Below are 14,757 nucleotides of genomic sequence, written 5' to 3' on the forward strand. Positions count from 1 at the left end.
AAGTCAGAGACATTCTGAAAAAGACAAAATGGATTTCCATCAGATTGGGTTACTATCCACTCTTCAGTCATTCCACCAGCCCCTCACTCACCCTCTCAGTCCTGTACACACCCCACCAGCCCCTCACTCACCCTCTCAGTCCTCTACACATCCCACTAGCCCCTCACTCACCTTCTCACTCCTCTACACATCCCACCAGCCCCTCACTCACCCTCTCACTCCTCTACACATCCCACTAGCCCCTCACTCATCCTCTCAGTCCTGTACACACCCCACCAGCCCCTCACTCACTCTCTCAGTCCTCTACACATCCTACCAGCCCCTCACTCACCCTCTCACTCCTCTACACACCCTACCAGCCCCTCACTCACCCTTTCAGTCCTGTACACATCCCACCAGCCCCTCACTCACCCTCTCACTCCTCTACACATCCCACCAGCCCCTACTCACCCTCTCAGTCCTGTACATATCCCACCAGCCCTTCACTCACCCTCTCAGTCCTCTACACACCCCACCAGCCCCTCACTCACCCTCTCAGTCCTGTATACACCCCGCCAGTCCCTCACTCATCCCCTCAGTCCGGTACACACCCCACCAGCCCCTCACTCACCCTCTCAGTCCTGTACACATCCCACCAGCCCCTCACTCACCCTCTCAGTCCTCTACACACCCCACCAGCCCCTCACTCACCCTCTCACACCTGTACACATCCCACCCTAGCCACTGTCCCCCTACATCAAAGAGATCTCGGAAATGACTGCCAGATGACTCAGACCCCTTGGTATCATACAGTCGACAAACCCACCAACACACTAAAACAGTAGCTAATGAAATTGTAAACCCTACACAGACAACAAGCAAAACTAATGTCATTTACACAATACCTTGCATGAACTGTAACAAACACTACATTGGGCAAACAGGCAAAAAAACTAGCCACCTGGATACATAAACACCAACTAGCCACAAAAAGACATGACCCTCTCTCACCGGTATCCTCACATAGAGATAAGGAAGGACACCACCTTGATTGGGACAACACATCCATCCCAGGACAAGCCAAACAGAGACATTCCCAAGAACTCCTAGAAGCGTGGCATTCCAACTGGAACTCTACGAACAAACACATTGACTTGGATCCCATTTCCCACCCCCTCAGAAAAAGGACATGAAATTACATCACCACAAGAAATGTCATCACCAACATAGGAAACCCAAACATATAAATAGAAAGTGGGCTACACCACCAGTGCTTTATCCGGAGGCTCAGTGAAGATGTTACCTAGTATGGTGATGAAACATCTGAAAACGAACCTTGTAGCTCAGCGAGCAAACCTCCATCCAGAATTCCATCTCTGTCACACTCTGGAAATGTGAAAGTGCTGACACACAAGAGACACCCACAACCAGATCGAGGTGTCAGTGACAAAAGAGAATTTCTATTACAATGTTTGCACATTTTGAGTTAAAGGCAAATGTCCCACATGTGAAAATGTGTGTGTCGTTGAGGTACTGCAGGACCCAGATGAAATTATTGCATTCTTTCTGTAAGACATGAACCCAAGAGATTTCCTCCATCATCCTTTCTCCGATGTTTCCCTTCACAAGGGACTCATAGCCATGGATCCATAGCACCAAGCATCAACAAGAAAACATCTCCAAAAGTGACTCTCCTCAACTGATAGAGCCGTACAGCATGGAATCCAACCCTTTGGCCCAACTCTGCCATGTAAACCAAGTCTCCCAAACTAAACCAATCCCACTTGGCTGTGTTTGGCCCTTATCCCTCCCAATCTTTCCTATTCATGTCCCTGTCCAAACATCTTCTAAATTATGACCTCAGGGTATAACTTCATGACCTTCTCTACCTACGCTGTGAGCCTTTGCAGTCTCAAAATGAATTGAGTCGTTTTGGGGTAGTGATATAATTCACTATTCATCCAACTCATTGCTAACGTTTCCTGTAAATACCCAATCTATTCCTGCAACTTCTTCTCAAGTTATTTTTCCACTCTTCCCATCACTTTTTCTCACCTCTCTTTTACATCTGTTGTTCTTAATTATTTTGTAATTGTTTTCTTTATAGTTTATCTCAGTCTTCCCTCTCCTTGAAACATTAATTTATCATTTATTGAGCTACCAACTAATCCAGAGTAGAGATAACTAAAATAGAGCAAGCTCTCATCATCCATCTGCACCTCCAATAGGCAATGTTGCTCACTCCTTATCATGCAGCTTGCTTTTGTATCTCACCCATTTCCCTCTAAATCCACTTAAAGTCAGAGGTACTCAGAAAGACAAGCTAGGGATGAATATGGGGGATTGATAGATAAAACTTCTGATAAAACTGATAAATCTTCCTGAAACATTATCTTGCTTTCTCCCCTCACAGATCTTTGTCTTCAGACTATGTTTCCAGCATTTTCTATTCAAGGTGGTCTTCTGTCGATCAGCTTCTTGGTTCCCTATCGAAACCCCTCCTTCATCTCATTCTTGATCTGACCACTTCCTGATAACTGAGCGCAGGTTTCCACCAGCACTAGCACTCCCCCTGGGATTACTGTGCCATGTGCAGGTGCACAGCTGGTCTGCCCTTCTATGGTGCAATCCTTCCTCTGGTCCTCCGAGACTTGTCACGCGATCTGCCAGAGAAGTGGACACGGGTGAACTGAAGAACTGCATGGAGGAAGTAGTTAATGGGTAAATAGAAAGGAGCAATGGGTTCCTGTCATATTACTAGGTGAAAGTGAGGACTGCAGATGCTGGAGATTAAAGTCAAGATTAGTGTGGTGCTGGAAAAGCACAGCAGGTCAGGCAGCATCCGAACAGCAGGAAAATCGACGTTTCGGGCAGGAGCCCTTCATCAGGAATCCCTGATGAATCCCTTCCTTCCTGCCAAGTTACTTCTGACCATCTCAATGATCCACAGTTCAGGGTTGTATGTAACATGTAACTAAACTGTGCACATACTGTGGCTTTCAGTACTCTGCTCAAATTCATAATGAAATTAATCCATCACTGCAATTAAAACTTCCGTTAAGATATGAACAAAAGAGTGAAAATGGATTGTTTCTTTAAGCTCATAAAGATTTCCATTTGAAACCTCCAGCGTGGAATGAGAAAAGGACAGAGACGGGTCGGCAGGTAGCCTCCAAAAGGTCCGCTGACAAACAGGAACCTGTTCGTAGAATCATAGAGTCCTTACAGTGTGGAAACAGGCCTTTCAGCCCAACAAGTCCACACCAACCCTCCAAAGAGTATCCCATCCAGACCCATTCCCCTACCCTATTATTCTACACTTACCCCTGACGAGTGAACCTAGCCTACATATCCCTGAACACTATGGGCAATTTAGCACGGCCAATTCACCCAAGGTGCACATCCTTGGATGTCTTTGTGTCTCCCTCAATATCACACCTCATCATCTGCTATTATATGAGGGGGGGGGGAGGGGGGGGAGGGCTTGTGGGCAGGTGTGATCCACCACAGCTGATAAAACCATAACATGTCGGAGCAAGTCTCCCCTTCAGCCCATCGAGGATCTTCTGTCATTCTTTATGATCATGGCTGATGTGATAATCCTAGCCCCACCCCCCTTTCTTTTCTCTATAACCCTTGATTCCCTTACACGTTAAAAATCCCCCATCTCAGCCTTGACTGTACCTAATGACTCAACCTCGACAGCTCTCTGCCGTGAGGAATTCCACAGATTCACTATCCTCTGACAAGAGAAATATCTTCCCATCTCAGTCTTAAATGTGTGCTCCCCTTATTCTGAGATTACACCCTCTCTTTCCAGAGTCTCCCACAAGGGGAGATAATCCTTTCATATAGACCCTGTCAAGTCCTTTAAGAATCTTATATATTTCATTAAGGTTGACTCTCATTCGTCAAATGAACACAGTCCCCTCCTACTCAACCTCTCTTCAGTCCCTCCGTACTGAGGATTAGCTAAAGGAACCCTGTCTGGACTCCCTACAATGCCAGCGCATCTCTCCTTAGAGAAGGGGCCCAAAACTGTTCACAGTATTCCAGCTGTGCTCTCACTAGTGCTTTGTGCAGTTTTAGCAAGACCTCCCTATGTGATACACCATTCCCTTTGAAATAAAGGCCAACTTGCCCTAGTACCTGCTGAACTTGTATGCTAGTCTTTTGTTATTTATGCATGAGGACTCCCAAATCCCCCTGTGTTTCACAGTCTTTCTCCATTTACACAATATTCAGCTCATCTATTCTTCCTGCCAAAACGCACAGCCTCACATTTCCCACACTATATTCCATGTGCCAGGTTTTTGCCAATTTGCTTTCGTCAGTGGCAAATTGATGGTCCATTTCTCACCCCACGCACAGGCCTAACTGAGGCTAGGGGCTTGGTGTCAGTGGGAGGAGGGGTGCAATGGGAGAGGGACAGGAAGCACTGAAGGTTATCCTACTTGGGCCTAGGGGGCATGGGGATGACTTTCTAGGTCACCCAGGCTGCCCTCACCCATCCTACAACAGCAGTTGAATAGATCCATAATGATACAAAATGATCATGAACCACAACGTACTCCCTAATGCTTTAACCTCTTGATTCACGGCAGTAAGGCTAAGAGCACAGATCGTGCCTCCAGCTCCCACATACAACACATTCTCCCTCTTTCCAAGCACTAGGACCCTGCAGTCAGGTACATGCTTCGTGTAGAAGTGCCAGACAATGGGTGTGTGGAGGTCTGTGAGGTAAAAAAGGAAGGTTTTGAGAATAATTCCTTGGTTGTGCAACATGTAAACTTTAAAGTGGCAAGGCAGCTCTCATTTTCCAATGCTATCTAACCTCTTCTGGGCATGAGAATCTTGGTCTATCGAGAATGTACACATGTAGCAGGGATATTTAGTTAAGTACTACCCAGGATTCCGATCAGGAAAAACAACAGAAAAAAATCTCTGATGTGCTCAATTGGAAAACTGCATGTGACAAAGGAAATTTAGACAAAATACACACGTTATATCCATGTGACCCATTTGTGCATTTGTCTGTGATTAGAGTGGATACAGGGTCTAGTTATAGGCATGCACTTCCTGTACTTCACAGTTAAGTATATCCCATGGAACTAACTGGACTCAATAATCACAGTCAGCAGTCAATATCTGCACATTCCCACAGATATGGGCTAGGATTATCACATCAGCCATGATCATAAAGAAAGACAGAAGAGACTCGATGGGCTGAAGGGGAGACTTGCTCCGACATGTTATGGTTTTATCAGCTGTGGTGGATCACATCTGCCCACAAGCACCCCGCCCCCCCTCATATAATAGCAGATGATGAGGTGTGATATTGAGGGAGACATAAAGACATCCAAGGATGTGCACGTTGGGTGAATTGGCCGTGCTAAATTGCCCATAGTGTTCAGGGATATGTAGGCTAGGTGCACTCGTCAGGGGTAAATGTAGAACAATAGGGTAGGGGAATGGGTCTGGGTGGGATACTCTTTGGAGGGTTGGTGTGGACTTGTTGGGCCGAAAGGCCTATTCCCACACTGTAGGGGCTCTATGATTCTATGAACAGGTTCCTGTTTGTCAGCGGAACAATCCCACAGATGCACTACCCCATGCACCTCAATGTCCTGGGCTGTTTACAGATTTCAACTTTTCTTAAATAGGCTGCATTATGAAGCAGAAACTGAGGGAATATTTGAAGATTATTTATTCATGATGGGGTTATAGGCCTCCCAATAGCCCAGGTAAGATAGAGGAACAGGTACGGAAACAGATCATGAAAAGATGTTAAAACTCCAGGGTTATTGTAGTGGGTGATTTTAACTTCCTCATTATTAACTGGGTTTCTAGAAACAATCCATTGATAATCCAACCAAGGAAGGGGCAGTACTAGATTTATCTTGGGGAATAAGCCGAGCCAGGTGATTGAAGTTTCAGTGGGAAAGCATTTTGGAAACAGTGATCATAATTCTGTCAGTTTTAAAGTACATGTGGATAAGGATAAGACTGGTCCTCAGCTAACAGTGCTAAAGTTGTGGAAAATGTATTACAATGGTTGGCATGATGGCTCAGTGGTTAGCACTATTGTCAGGGATATAGGCTTGATTCCAGCATTGGGCGACAGTGTGTGTGGAGTTTACACATTCTCCCCGTGTCTGCGTGGGTTTCCTCTAGATGCTCCTGTTTCACAATCCAAAGATATACAGGTTGGGCGGAATGGCTCATGTGGGGTTACAGGTATGGGGTGGGATGCTGTTCGGAAGATCAGAGTAGACTCGATGGGCTGAATGGCCTCTTTCTACACTGTGGGGATTCCATGATTTATGAACAATATGATGCTGGAATGATAGAAATTAGATTGGGGATGGCTGTTTGAGGATGACATGGAGTGGGAGTCTTTTAAAGGTCAGTTGATCAGAGTTCAGGACAAGCATGTTCCTGAAAGATTAGGGTGGCAAGATTCAAGAACCTTGGATAAGATATGTTGAAAGTTTAGTCAAAAAGAAGAAAGAAGCGAATGTAAAGTTTAGCAAACTGAAATCAGATGAGACCCCTGAGGAACATTAAAGAAGCAGGAAATGAAGATTTATGAGGGGTTGAAAGGGACCAGGAGATGTCCTTGTAAATAGAATTAAGGAGAATCCCATGGCATTTTATATGTATATTAGGAGCAAGAGGGCTATTTGGAAAAGGATAGGCCCACTTGACGACAAAGGAGAGAATTTGGGTGTGGAGCCAGAGGAAGTGGGTGAGGTCCTTGACGAGTATTTTACATTGGTATTCACCAAGGAGGAGGACATGGGTAAAGGGAAGGCTCTGTTTACATTCCAGGGCGTGTTGATATTAAGGAGGAGGCAGAGTTGGGGTGTCTTGAAAACTATTAAGGTAGACAAGTCCCCAGGGCCTGATGAGACCTATCATCGGGATACTGAGGAAGGCAGGACAGGAGATTGCTGAGGCTGTGACAGAGATCTTTGCATTCTCTTCAGCTAGAGGCAAGGTCCCAGAAGACTGGAGAATAGTCAATGTTGTTCCTATGTTTAAGGAAGGCAAAAGGATAATCCAGGAAATGATGGGCTTGTGGGCTTTACATCAGTGGTAGCAAGGTTATTGGAGAAAATTCTTAGGGACAAGATTTACTCAACATTTGGAAACAAATTGACTTATCGGGGATAGTCAGCATGCTTCATGAAGGGGAGGTCTTGTCTCACAAATTGGATTGAGTTTTTAGAGGAAGTGATGAAGATGATTGGTGAAGGCAGGGCAGTGGATGTTGTCCACATGGACTTTACTATTTGACAAGATCCCTCATAGTAGGCTGGTCCAGAAGAGTAAGTCACACAGGGTCCACAGTGAGTTGGTACATTGATACAAAATTGGCTTGGTCATAATAAACAGGGTAGCTGTGGATGGGTGCTTTCTGACTGGAGGTCTATGATGGCACAGTGGCTCAGTAGTTAGCACGGTTGCCATACAGCGCCAGGGATCCAGGTTCAATTCCAGCCTTGAGTGACTGTGTCTGTGTGCACTTTGTATGTTCTCCCTGTGTCTGGTGTGGGTTTCCTCCCACAGTCCAAAGACATGCAGGTTAGGTGGATTGGCCTTGCTAAATTGCCCCACAGTGTCCAGGGGTGTGCAGTCTAGGTGGTTTAGACATGGGAAATGCAGGGATACAGGGATAGGGTAGGGGGATGGAGCTGGGAGGGATTCTCTTTGCAGGATCAATGTGGACTTGATGAGCTGAATGGCCTACTTCCACACTGTAGGGATTCTATGATTCAATGGTGTTCCACAAGGTTCGCTGTTGGGAGCTCTGTTGCTTGTGATATATATAAATGATATAGATGAAAATGTACATGGTCTGATTAGTAAGTTTGCAGACAATACAAAAAAGTGAGGAAGGTTGTCAAAGAATACTTTTACTGGAAAATTAGCAGATGGGGTTTAATCCAGATAAGTGTGAGGTGATGTACTTTAGGAGGTCAAAGAGGAAAGTATGAAGTCAATGGTAGGACCCTTCAGAGCAAAAATATGTCAACGCACCTTGGAGTATAGCTCCCTAAAAGTGGCAACACAGATGGATAAGGTGAGAAGCAGGTGTGTGGCATGTTATCCACCAATGGTTGGGGCATTGAGTATAAAAGTTGGTAAGTCATATTGCAGATGTACAGAACTTCATTTAAAGTATTATGTACAGTCCTGATCGGCAAACTATAAGGAAGTTCTGGAGGGTTTACCAGCATGTTGCCTGAATTGGAGAATATTAATTATAAGGGGAGCTTTGAAAAAACTTGGATTATTTTCATTAGAGCATCAGAGGCTGAGGGTAACCTGATATGAAATTATGAGAGACATGGATAGGGTGGATAGAGAAAGAGTGACAGAGAGATATCTAGCATAGATACAGCCCCACCATGTCTATGCCAACCAACAAACTACACAAAGTCCATTGACCTGCACTTGCCCTGGCATTTTAAATGCCCATCCAGATTCTTCCTTATGTGAGTGTACCCACCTCCACCACCCTCTGAGGCAGTGCATTCCATTTGTCAACCACACTCTGGGTGAAAGAATTTCTCCAGATCTCCACTAAACCACTCACTCCCTCACCTTAAACTAATGCCCTCTGGCCTTAGACACACCTGCCGTGGGGATAAAGATTCTTACAATATATCCTGTCTGTGCCTCTCATAATGTTATACCCCTCAATCAAATCCCCCCTCAGCTGCCTCTGCTCCAGGGAAAACAAACCCAGCCTGTCCAGTCTCTCCTCACACCCTGTACCTGTCTAAATGTCTTTTCAATGTTGTATCTGTCCCTGCATCTAGCACCTTCCTCTGACGGTTGGTTCTGCAGTTTCAAAGAATAGATATGTTTCTAGATTTCAAGAAAATAATTAAACCTGCCGACACAAGAGTGCTGCAAGTTTACAACATCTTGAATGGCACATTTTATCAAAGATTCTATCTCTTAGTGAGTCATAGAGTCCTGCAGCATGGACACAGACCCTTCGGTCCAACTCGCCCATGCCAGCCAGATATCCCAAATCAATCTTGTAGAGTTTGAGGCCCTCTTGAACTGTGACTTGTCGCGAAACCACCTAGTGACTAATTTTAATCCATCCTCTGGAAATCTGACCTGATTGGCTGCTCAATTAACTCCCTCTTGATTTTACTCACAGGAGTCAACTGAAGGAAGGACCAGGTGGTGTCTGAAAAATCCAATAACTGACTGATTGTCTATCAACCTCCCATCAAGACAGGTTAGGTTAAATGTGACCCTTGACTAGAATGGATCCTATGGGCCAGAGTTTTGCTAATAAAGGAGGACAGGAAGGTAGGGGCAGGAAATTTGCCAACGTGATAATCTCATTCCTTTACAAGGGTCACATGGTGACAGTAGCTTAGGGAGGGTGGAGCAGTATAGAGTCAGGTCAGAGGCAGCCAACGACATGGATGAATGAGCAATTAGATTAGATTCCCCACAGTGTGGAAACAGGCCCTGCGGCCCAACAAGTCCACACTGACCCTCCAAAGAGTAACCCACCCAGACCCATTCCCCATATTTCTCCCTGACTAATGCACCTAACTCGATGGGCAGTTTAGCGTGGCACAAACCCACACAGACACAGGGCGAAGGCAGGAATTAAACCCGGGTCCCTGGTGCTGTGAGGCAGCAATGCTAACCACTGAACAACTTTGCCGTTCATTGGTTTATCATAGATCTGCACCACTTTAGCTCAGTTGTATTAAAGGCTGTTGATTCTCTCACCCCACTCCTCATACTACCTTACACGACCCTATTCATCCTCATCGCCCCATGTCCTCTCACACCCTCACCCACTCCGTTCTAAAACTGTAATAAATACGAGCCCAGCCAGCAACCCACATCTTAGAACGGGCCGAAACAAAACGTCTACCCACTGAAAAAAACAAATTATAGACATGACAAGTCGGACTTTGCACACTGACATTGTCAGTTTTAATTCTAAGCAGTTATTACTGAACCATTTCTTCCATTGAGCAGAGAATTCAAAAATCAAGCCTGACCAAACTCTGCTAACACGCCGATCTTATTAAAATTCAGAAGAAGTTTCAGAATGAAAATACTTAACTCAAAACCTACTTTAATTCTAACCTTTAAATTAGCATCTGGAGCTTTTGATCTGGTATTTAAAAAGGAAACTGCAAATCGGTGTCATTTTTTTCAACCTACCTCTCTCCCTGGAGACCATTCTACCCATCGTGTTTGTGCTACCCCTTTGAAGGAGCACTCCGGTTACTCCCACCTCCCTGCTCTTTCTCCTTAACCCGGCCTTTGCTCACTCCGCCATTAAAAAGTTAAGACTTGATTAGCCTTCCAGAACAAGATAAAATTTACCAGATCTCTAAAATCCCAGCCCCGGCGCTGTGCTGACTGACTGAAAGGCACATCTCAAGTTTTTAACGAGAAACGTATGCAAATTCTGTGGAAAGGAGAAATGTTTTCTCTAGACTAGAGCACTCTGCCAGAGTTTCATTCGAGACAAGGTTTAAATTAACCCACGAGCTGTTTATAATCCTGGGCGGGACTCTTGTTCAGATTGAAATAAAGGAACCAGCAAGAGTCAGTGCATCTCATCGACCTTCATGTTTCCTGGGTATTTCTTTTTGTTAAATGGGGGGAGGTGGGGGAAGAAGTGCTCACTCCCACCCGTGAGCTGTAACCGCTGCTCAGTGCTTCATCCAACACGGGCCCATCCAAAGTTAAAAATCACAAAACACCAGGTTATAGTCCAACAGGTTTATTTGTAAGCACTAGCTTTCGGAGCACTGCTCTTTCATTAGCTGATAATGGCCCACTATTACCTGATGAAGGGCTCTGAAAGCTAGTGTGCTTCCAATTAAACCTGTTGGACTATAACCTGGAGTAGTGTGATTTTTAACTTTGTACACCCCAGTCCAACACTGACATCTCCAAATCGAGTCCATCCAGACTGTGTTGCTCACTTTCTAGTGATGCTGCATCCTGTCCCTGTGATTATACTGTGTGTGTGAGTGAGTGGGTGTGTGTGAGTGTGTGTGCATGGGTGTATGTATGGGTGTGTGTGAGTGTGTGTGTGTGAGTGTGTGGATGTGCGTGTGTTGGTGTGTGTGTGTGTGTTGGTGTGTGTGAGTGGGTGTGTGTGAGTGTATGTATATGGGTGTGTGTGTGTGTATGGGTGTGTGTGTGTGTGAGTGTGTGTGTGTGTGTGTGTATATGGGTGTGTGTGAGTGTGTGTGTTGAACACTCATCCAGCACCAAATGAAACACACCTTTCCTGGCACCTACCCACAAGCACTTGCACTCAGACAAACCCGTGGGTTTGAGCTGATCACTCTCTCCAGACCTTCTGAGGGGGAGCAGGATCAGTGAACTTGGTCTTCCATCAAGTCTGGGGGGTCTAATGGGTTATCTTTAAACAAGGTTAACATGGCCACCTCAGGGACAGGTCAGGCTTGAACCCAGGCCTACACTAACCCCAAATGCCTCAGTGAGAGTGTAAGGAACAGAGGGTGATACATTGTGCTGCTCACAAACTAAAGTTTAACCATCTGTCATGGGGGGTTCAAACTCACTGCTCTAGAATATTAGCCTTGACTCTGGATAATTATTCCAATATCAGTACCACTCCAGCACAGCCTGCCCCTAGCTGCTGTCTAATAAGCAGTGGAAGTACAGGACTCAGTCATACTATGGCCCTTGTTTTTACCATGAAGTGTATATTGTGATGGGATTAGTTATGTTGTTGTTGTCCACTTTTGGTCAGCTCAGTCAGTGGTATATCTGAGTGAAAAGCTTACTGCTCCAAGTCCTACATCAGACACTTCGGCATTTATTTAAGCCAGGTTTGTCACATCTTTCCTCACAGTGGGGATGGGGAGGGGTGGTCACATTTCAATTTATCTCTCAGGTTAATGCTAGGTTTCATGTAAAGGACATACTTAGGCAATTTTCCACATTGTCAGGTAGATGCCAGTGTTGAAACTAGTGGAAGACCTTGGCTAGGGGAGTGATTTCAGATATTCACTATCAGATATTGACGATCTGATTGTAGATAGTCAACATGGTTTCGTCAAGGACAGGTCAAGTCTCACAAACCTCATTGAGTTTTTTGAGAAGGTGGCCAAGCATGTAGATGAGGGTAGGGCAGTTGACGTGGTGTACATGGACTTCAGTAAAGCCTTTGATAAGGTTCCACATGGTAGGCTGATGGAGAAAATGCAGAGGTATGGAATTGAGGGTGATTTAGCAGTTTGGATTAGAAACTGGCTTTCTGGAAGAAGGCAGTGAGTGGTGGTTGATGGAAAATATTCAGCCTGGAGTCCGGTTACTAGTGGTGTGCAACAAGGATCTGTTTTGGGACCACTGCTGTTTGTCACTTTTATAAATGACTTAGATGCAGGCATAGGTGGATGGATTAGTAAATTTGCAGATGACATTAAAGTCAGTGGAGTAGTGGATAGTTTGGAAGAATGTTACAGGTTGCAGGGGGACTTGGATAAACTGCAGAATTGGGCTGAGTGGTGGCAAATGGAGTTTAATGTAGCTAAATGTGAGGTGATTCACTTTGGGGAGAATAACAGGAAGGCAGAGTACTGGGACAATGGAAAGATTGTTGGTAGTGTGGATGTGCAGAGGAATCTTGGAGTCCATGTACATAGATCCCTGAAAGTTGCCACCCAGGTGGATAGTGCTGTTAAGAAGGCATACTGTGTGTTAGGTTTCATTGGTAGAGGGATTGAGTTCCGGAACTGCAATATCATGCTGCAACTATACAAAATGCTGGTACGGCCACACTTGGAATATTGTGTACAGTTCTGGTTGCCATATTTCGGGAAGGATGTGGAAGCATTGGAAAAGGTGCAGAGGAGATTTATCAGGGTGTTGCCTGGTCTGGAGGGAAGGTCTTATGAGGAAAGGCTGAGAGACCTGGGTCTGTTCTTATTGGGAAGAAGAGGCTAAGAGGGGATTTGATAGAGACATACAAGATGATCAGAGGATTAGATAGGGTAGACAGTGAAAGTCTTTTTCCTAAGATGATGACGTCAGCGTGTACGAGGAGGCATAACTACAAATTGAGGGGTGATAGATTTAAGACAGATGTCAGAGGCAGGTTCTCTACTCAGCGAATGGTAAGGCCGTGGAACACCCTACCAGCTAATGTAGTTCCATTTGAGAGATTTAAACAATCTTAGATAAGCACGTAGATGATTTTGGGATAGTGTAGGGGGACAAGCTGAGAATAGTTCACAGGTCGGTGCACCATCAAGGGCTGAAGGGCCTGTTCTGCGCTGTATTATTCTATGTTCTACGTCTTCAGGACTATTGCTGGAATGTTATCAGGGCCCATAGCCTTTGCAGTATCCAGTGTCTCCAACCGTTTCTCAATATCATGTGGTGTGAATTGAACTGGGACCTGGACTTTGCATATGACCCAAACCCATCAGCTGGAGAAGTTTGATTTCAACTGGCTGCTTGTAAAATAAATTTCAGGAGACTTTAATCTCAGTGTTTCTGCTCTTCACCTTTGCTAATAAAAATATCCTTCATCGTTTTGTCACACTTTCACCTTCTTTGCTCCACTGTTATCTCAATAAGGAAATGCCCTTTGTTCCCAAACGTATCAGATCAGAACAGAAGCTACCAATCTATTCCCTGGTTGTCAAGGATATAAATAATTTGGAGTCACCAGGATGTTTTAAAGTATGGTTACCCTCAATTTTTGTTGGATGTCTATTAATTTTGTACACACCTTTCTGAGCTCAGCATTCACAATCCATATCAAATAGCCGGCATGACCTGGTATTATCCTCACCCACTGAAGTTTACAATGGATCACATACCAACTGGTAGTTATAGCCCACTTTGAGTTATTTATCCATGTGGAACAATAACTCTGGGCCAGATTAAAGCCTTTGCAAAACTAACAGGAACGCTGGGAAAAGCCTGCTGATCAGGTCATCGAGTCATAGAGTCACAGAGATGTACAGCATGGAAACAGACCCTTCGGTCCAACCCATCCATGCCGACCAGATATCCCAACCCAATCTAGTCCCACCTGCCAGCACTTGGCCCATATCCCTCCAAATCCTTCCTATTCATATACCCATCCAAATGCCTCTTAAATGTTGCAATTGTACCAGCCTCCATCACATCCTCTGGCAGCTCATTCCATACACGTACTATCCTCTGCGTGAAAAAGTTGCCCCTTAGGTCTCTTTTATATCTTTCCCCTCTCACCCTAAACCTATGCCCTCTAGTTCTGGACTCCCCCACCCCAGGGAAAAGACTTTGCCTATTTATCCTATCCATGCCCCTCATAATTTTGAAAACCTCTTTAAGGTCACCCCTCAGCCTCCGACGCTCCAGGGAAAACAGCCCCAGCCTGTTCAACCTCTCCCTGTAGCTCAGATTCTCCAACCCTGGCAACATCCTTGTAAATCTTTTCTGAACCCTTTCAAGTTTCACAACATCTTTCTGATAGGAAGGAGACCAGAATTGCATGTAATATTCCAACAGTGGCCTAACCAATGTCCTGTACAACCGCAACATGACCTCCCAACTTCTGTACTCAGTACTCTGACCAATAAAGGAAAGCATATCAAACGCCTTCTTCACTATCCTATCTACCTGCAACTCCACTTTCAAGGAGCTATGAACCTGCACTCCAAGGTCTCTTTGTTCAGCAACACTCCCTAGGACATTACCATTAAGTGTATAAGTCCTGCTAAGATTTGCTTTTCCAAAATGCAGCAC

This window comes from Hemiscyllium ocellatum, chromosome 16 (assembly GCF_020745735.1).
Source record: "Hemiscyllium ocellatum isolate sHemOce1 chromosome 16, sHemOce1.pat.X.cur, whole genome shotgun sequence".
NCBI classification, from domain to species: Eukaryota; Metazoa; Chordata; class Chondrichthyes; order Orectolobiformes; family Hemiscylliidae; genus Hemiscyllium; species Hemiscyllium ocellatum.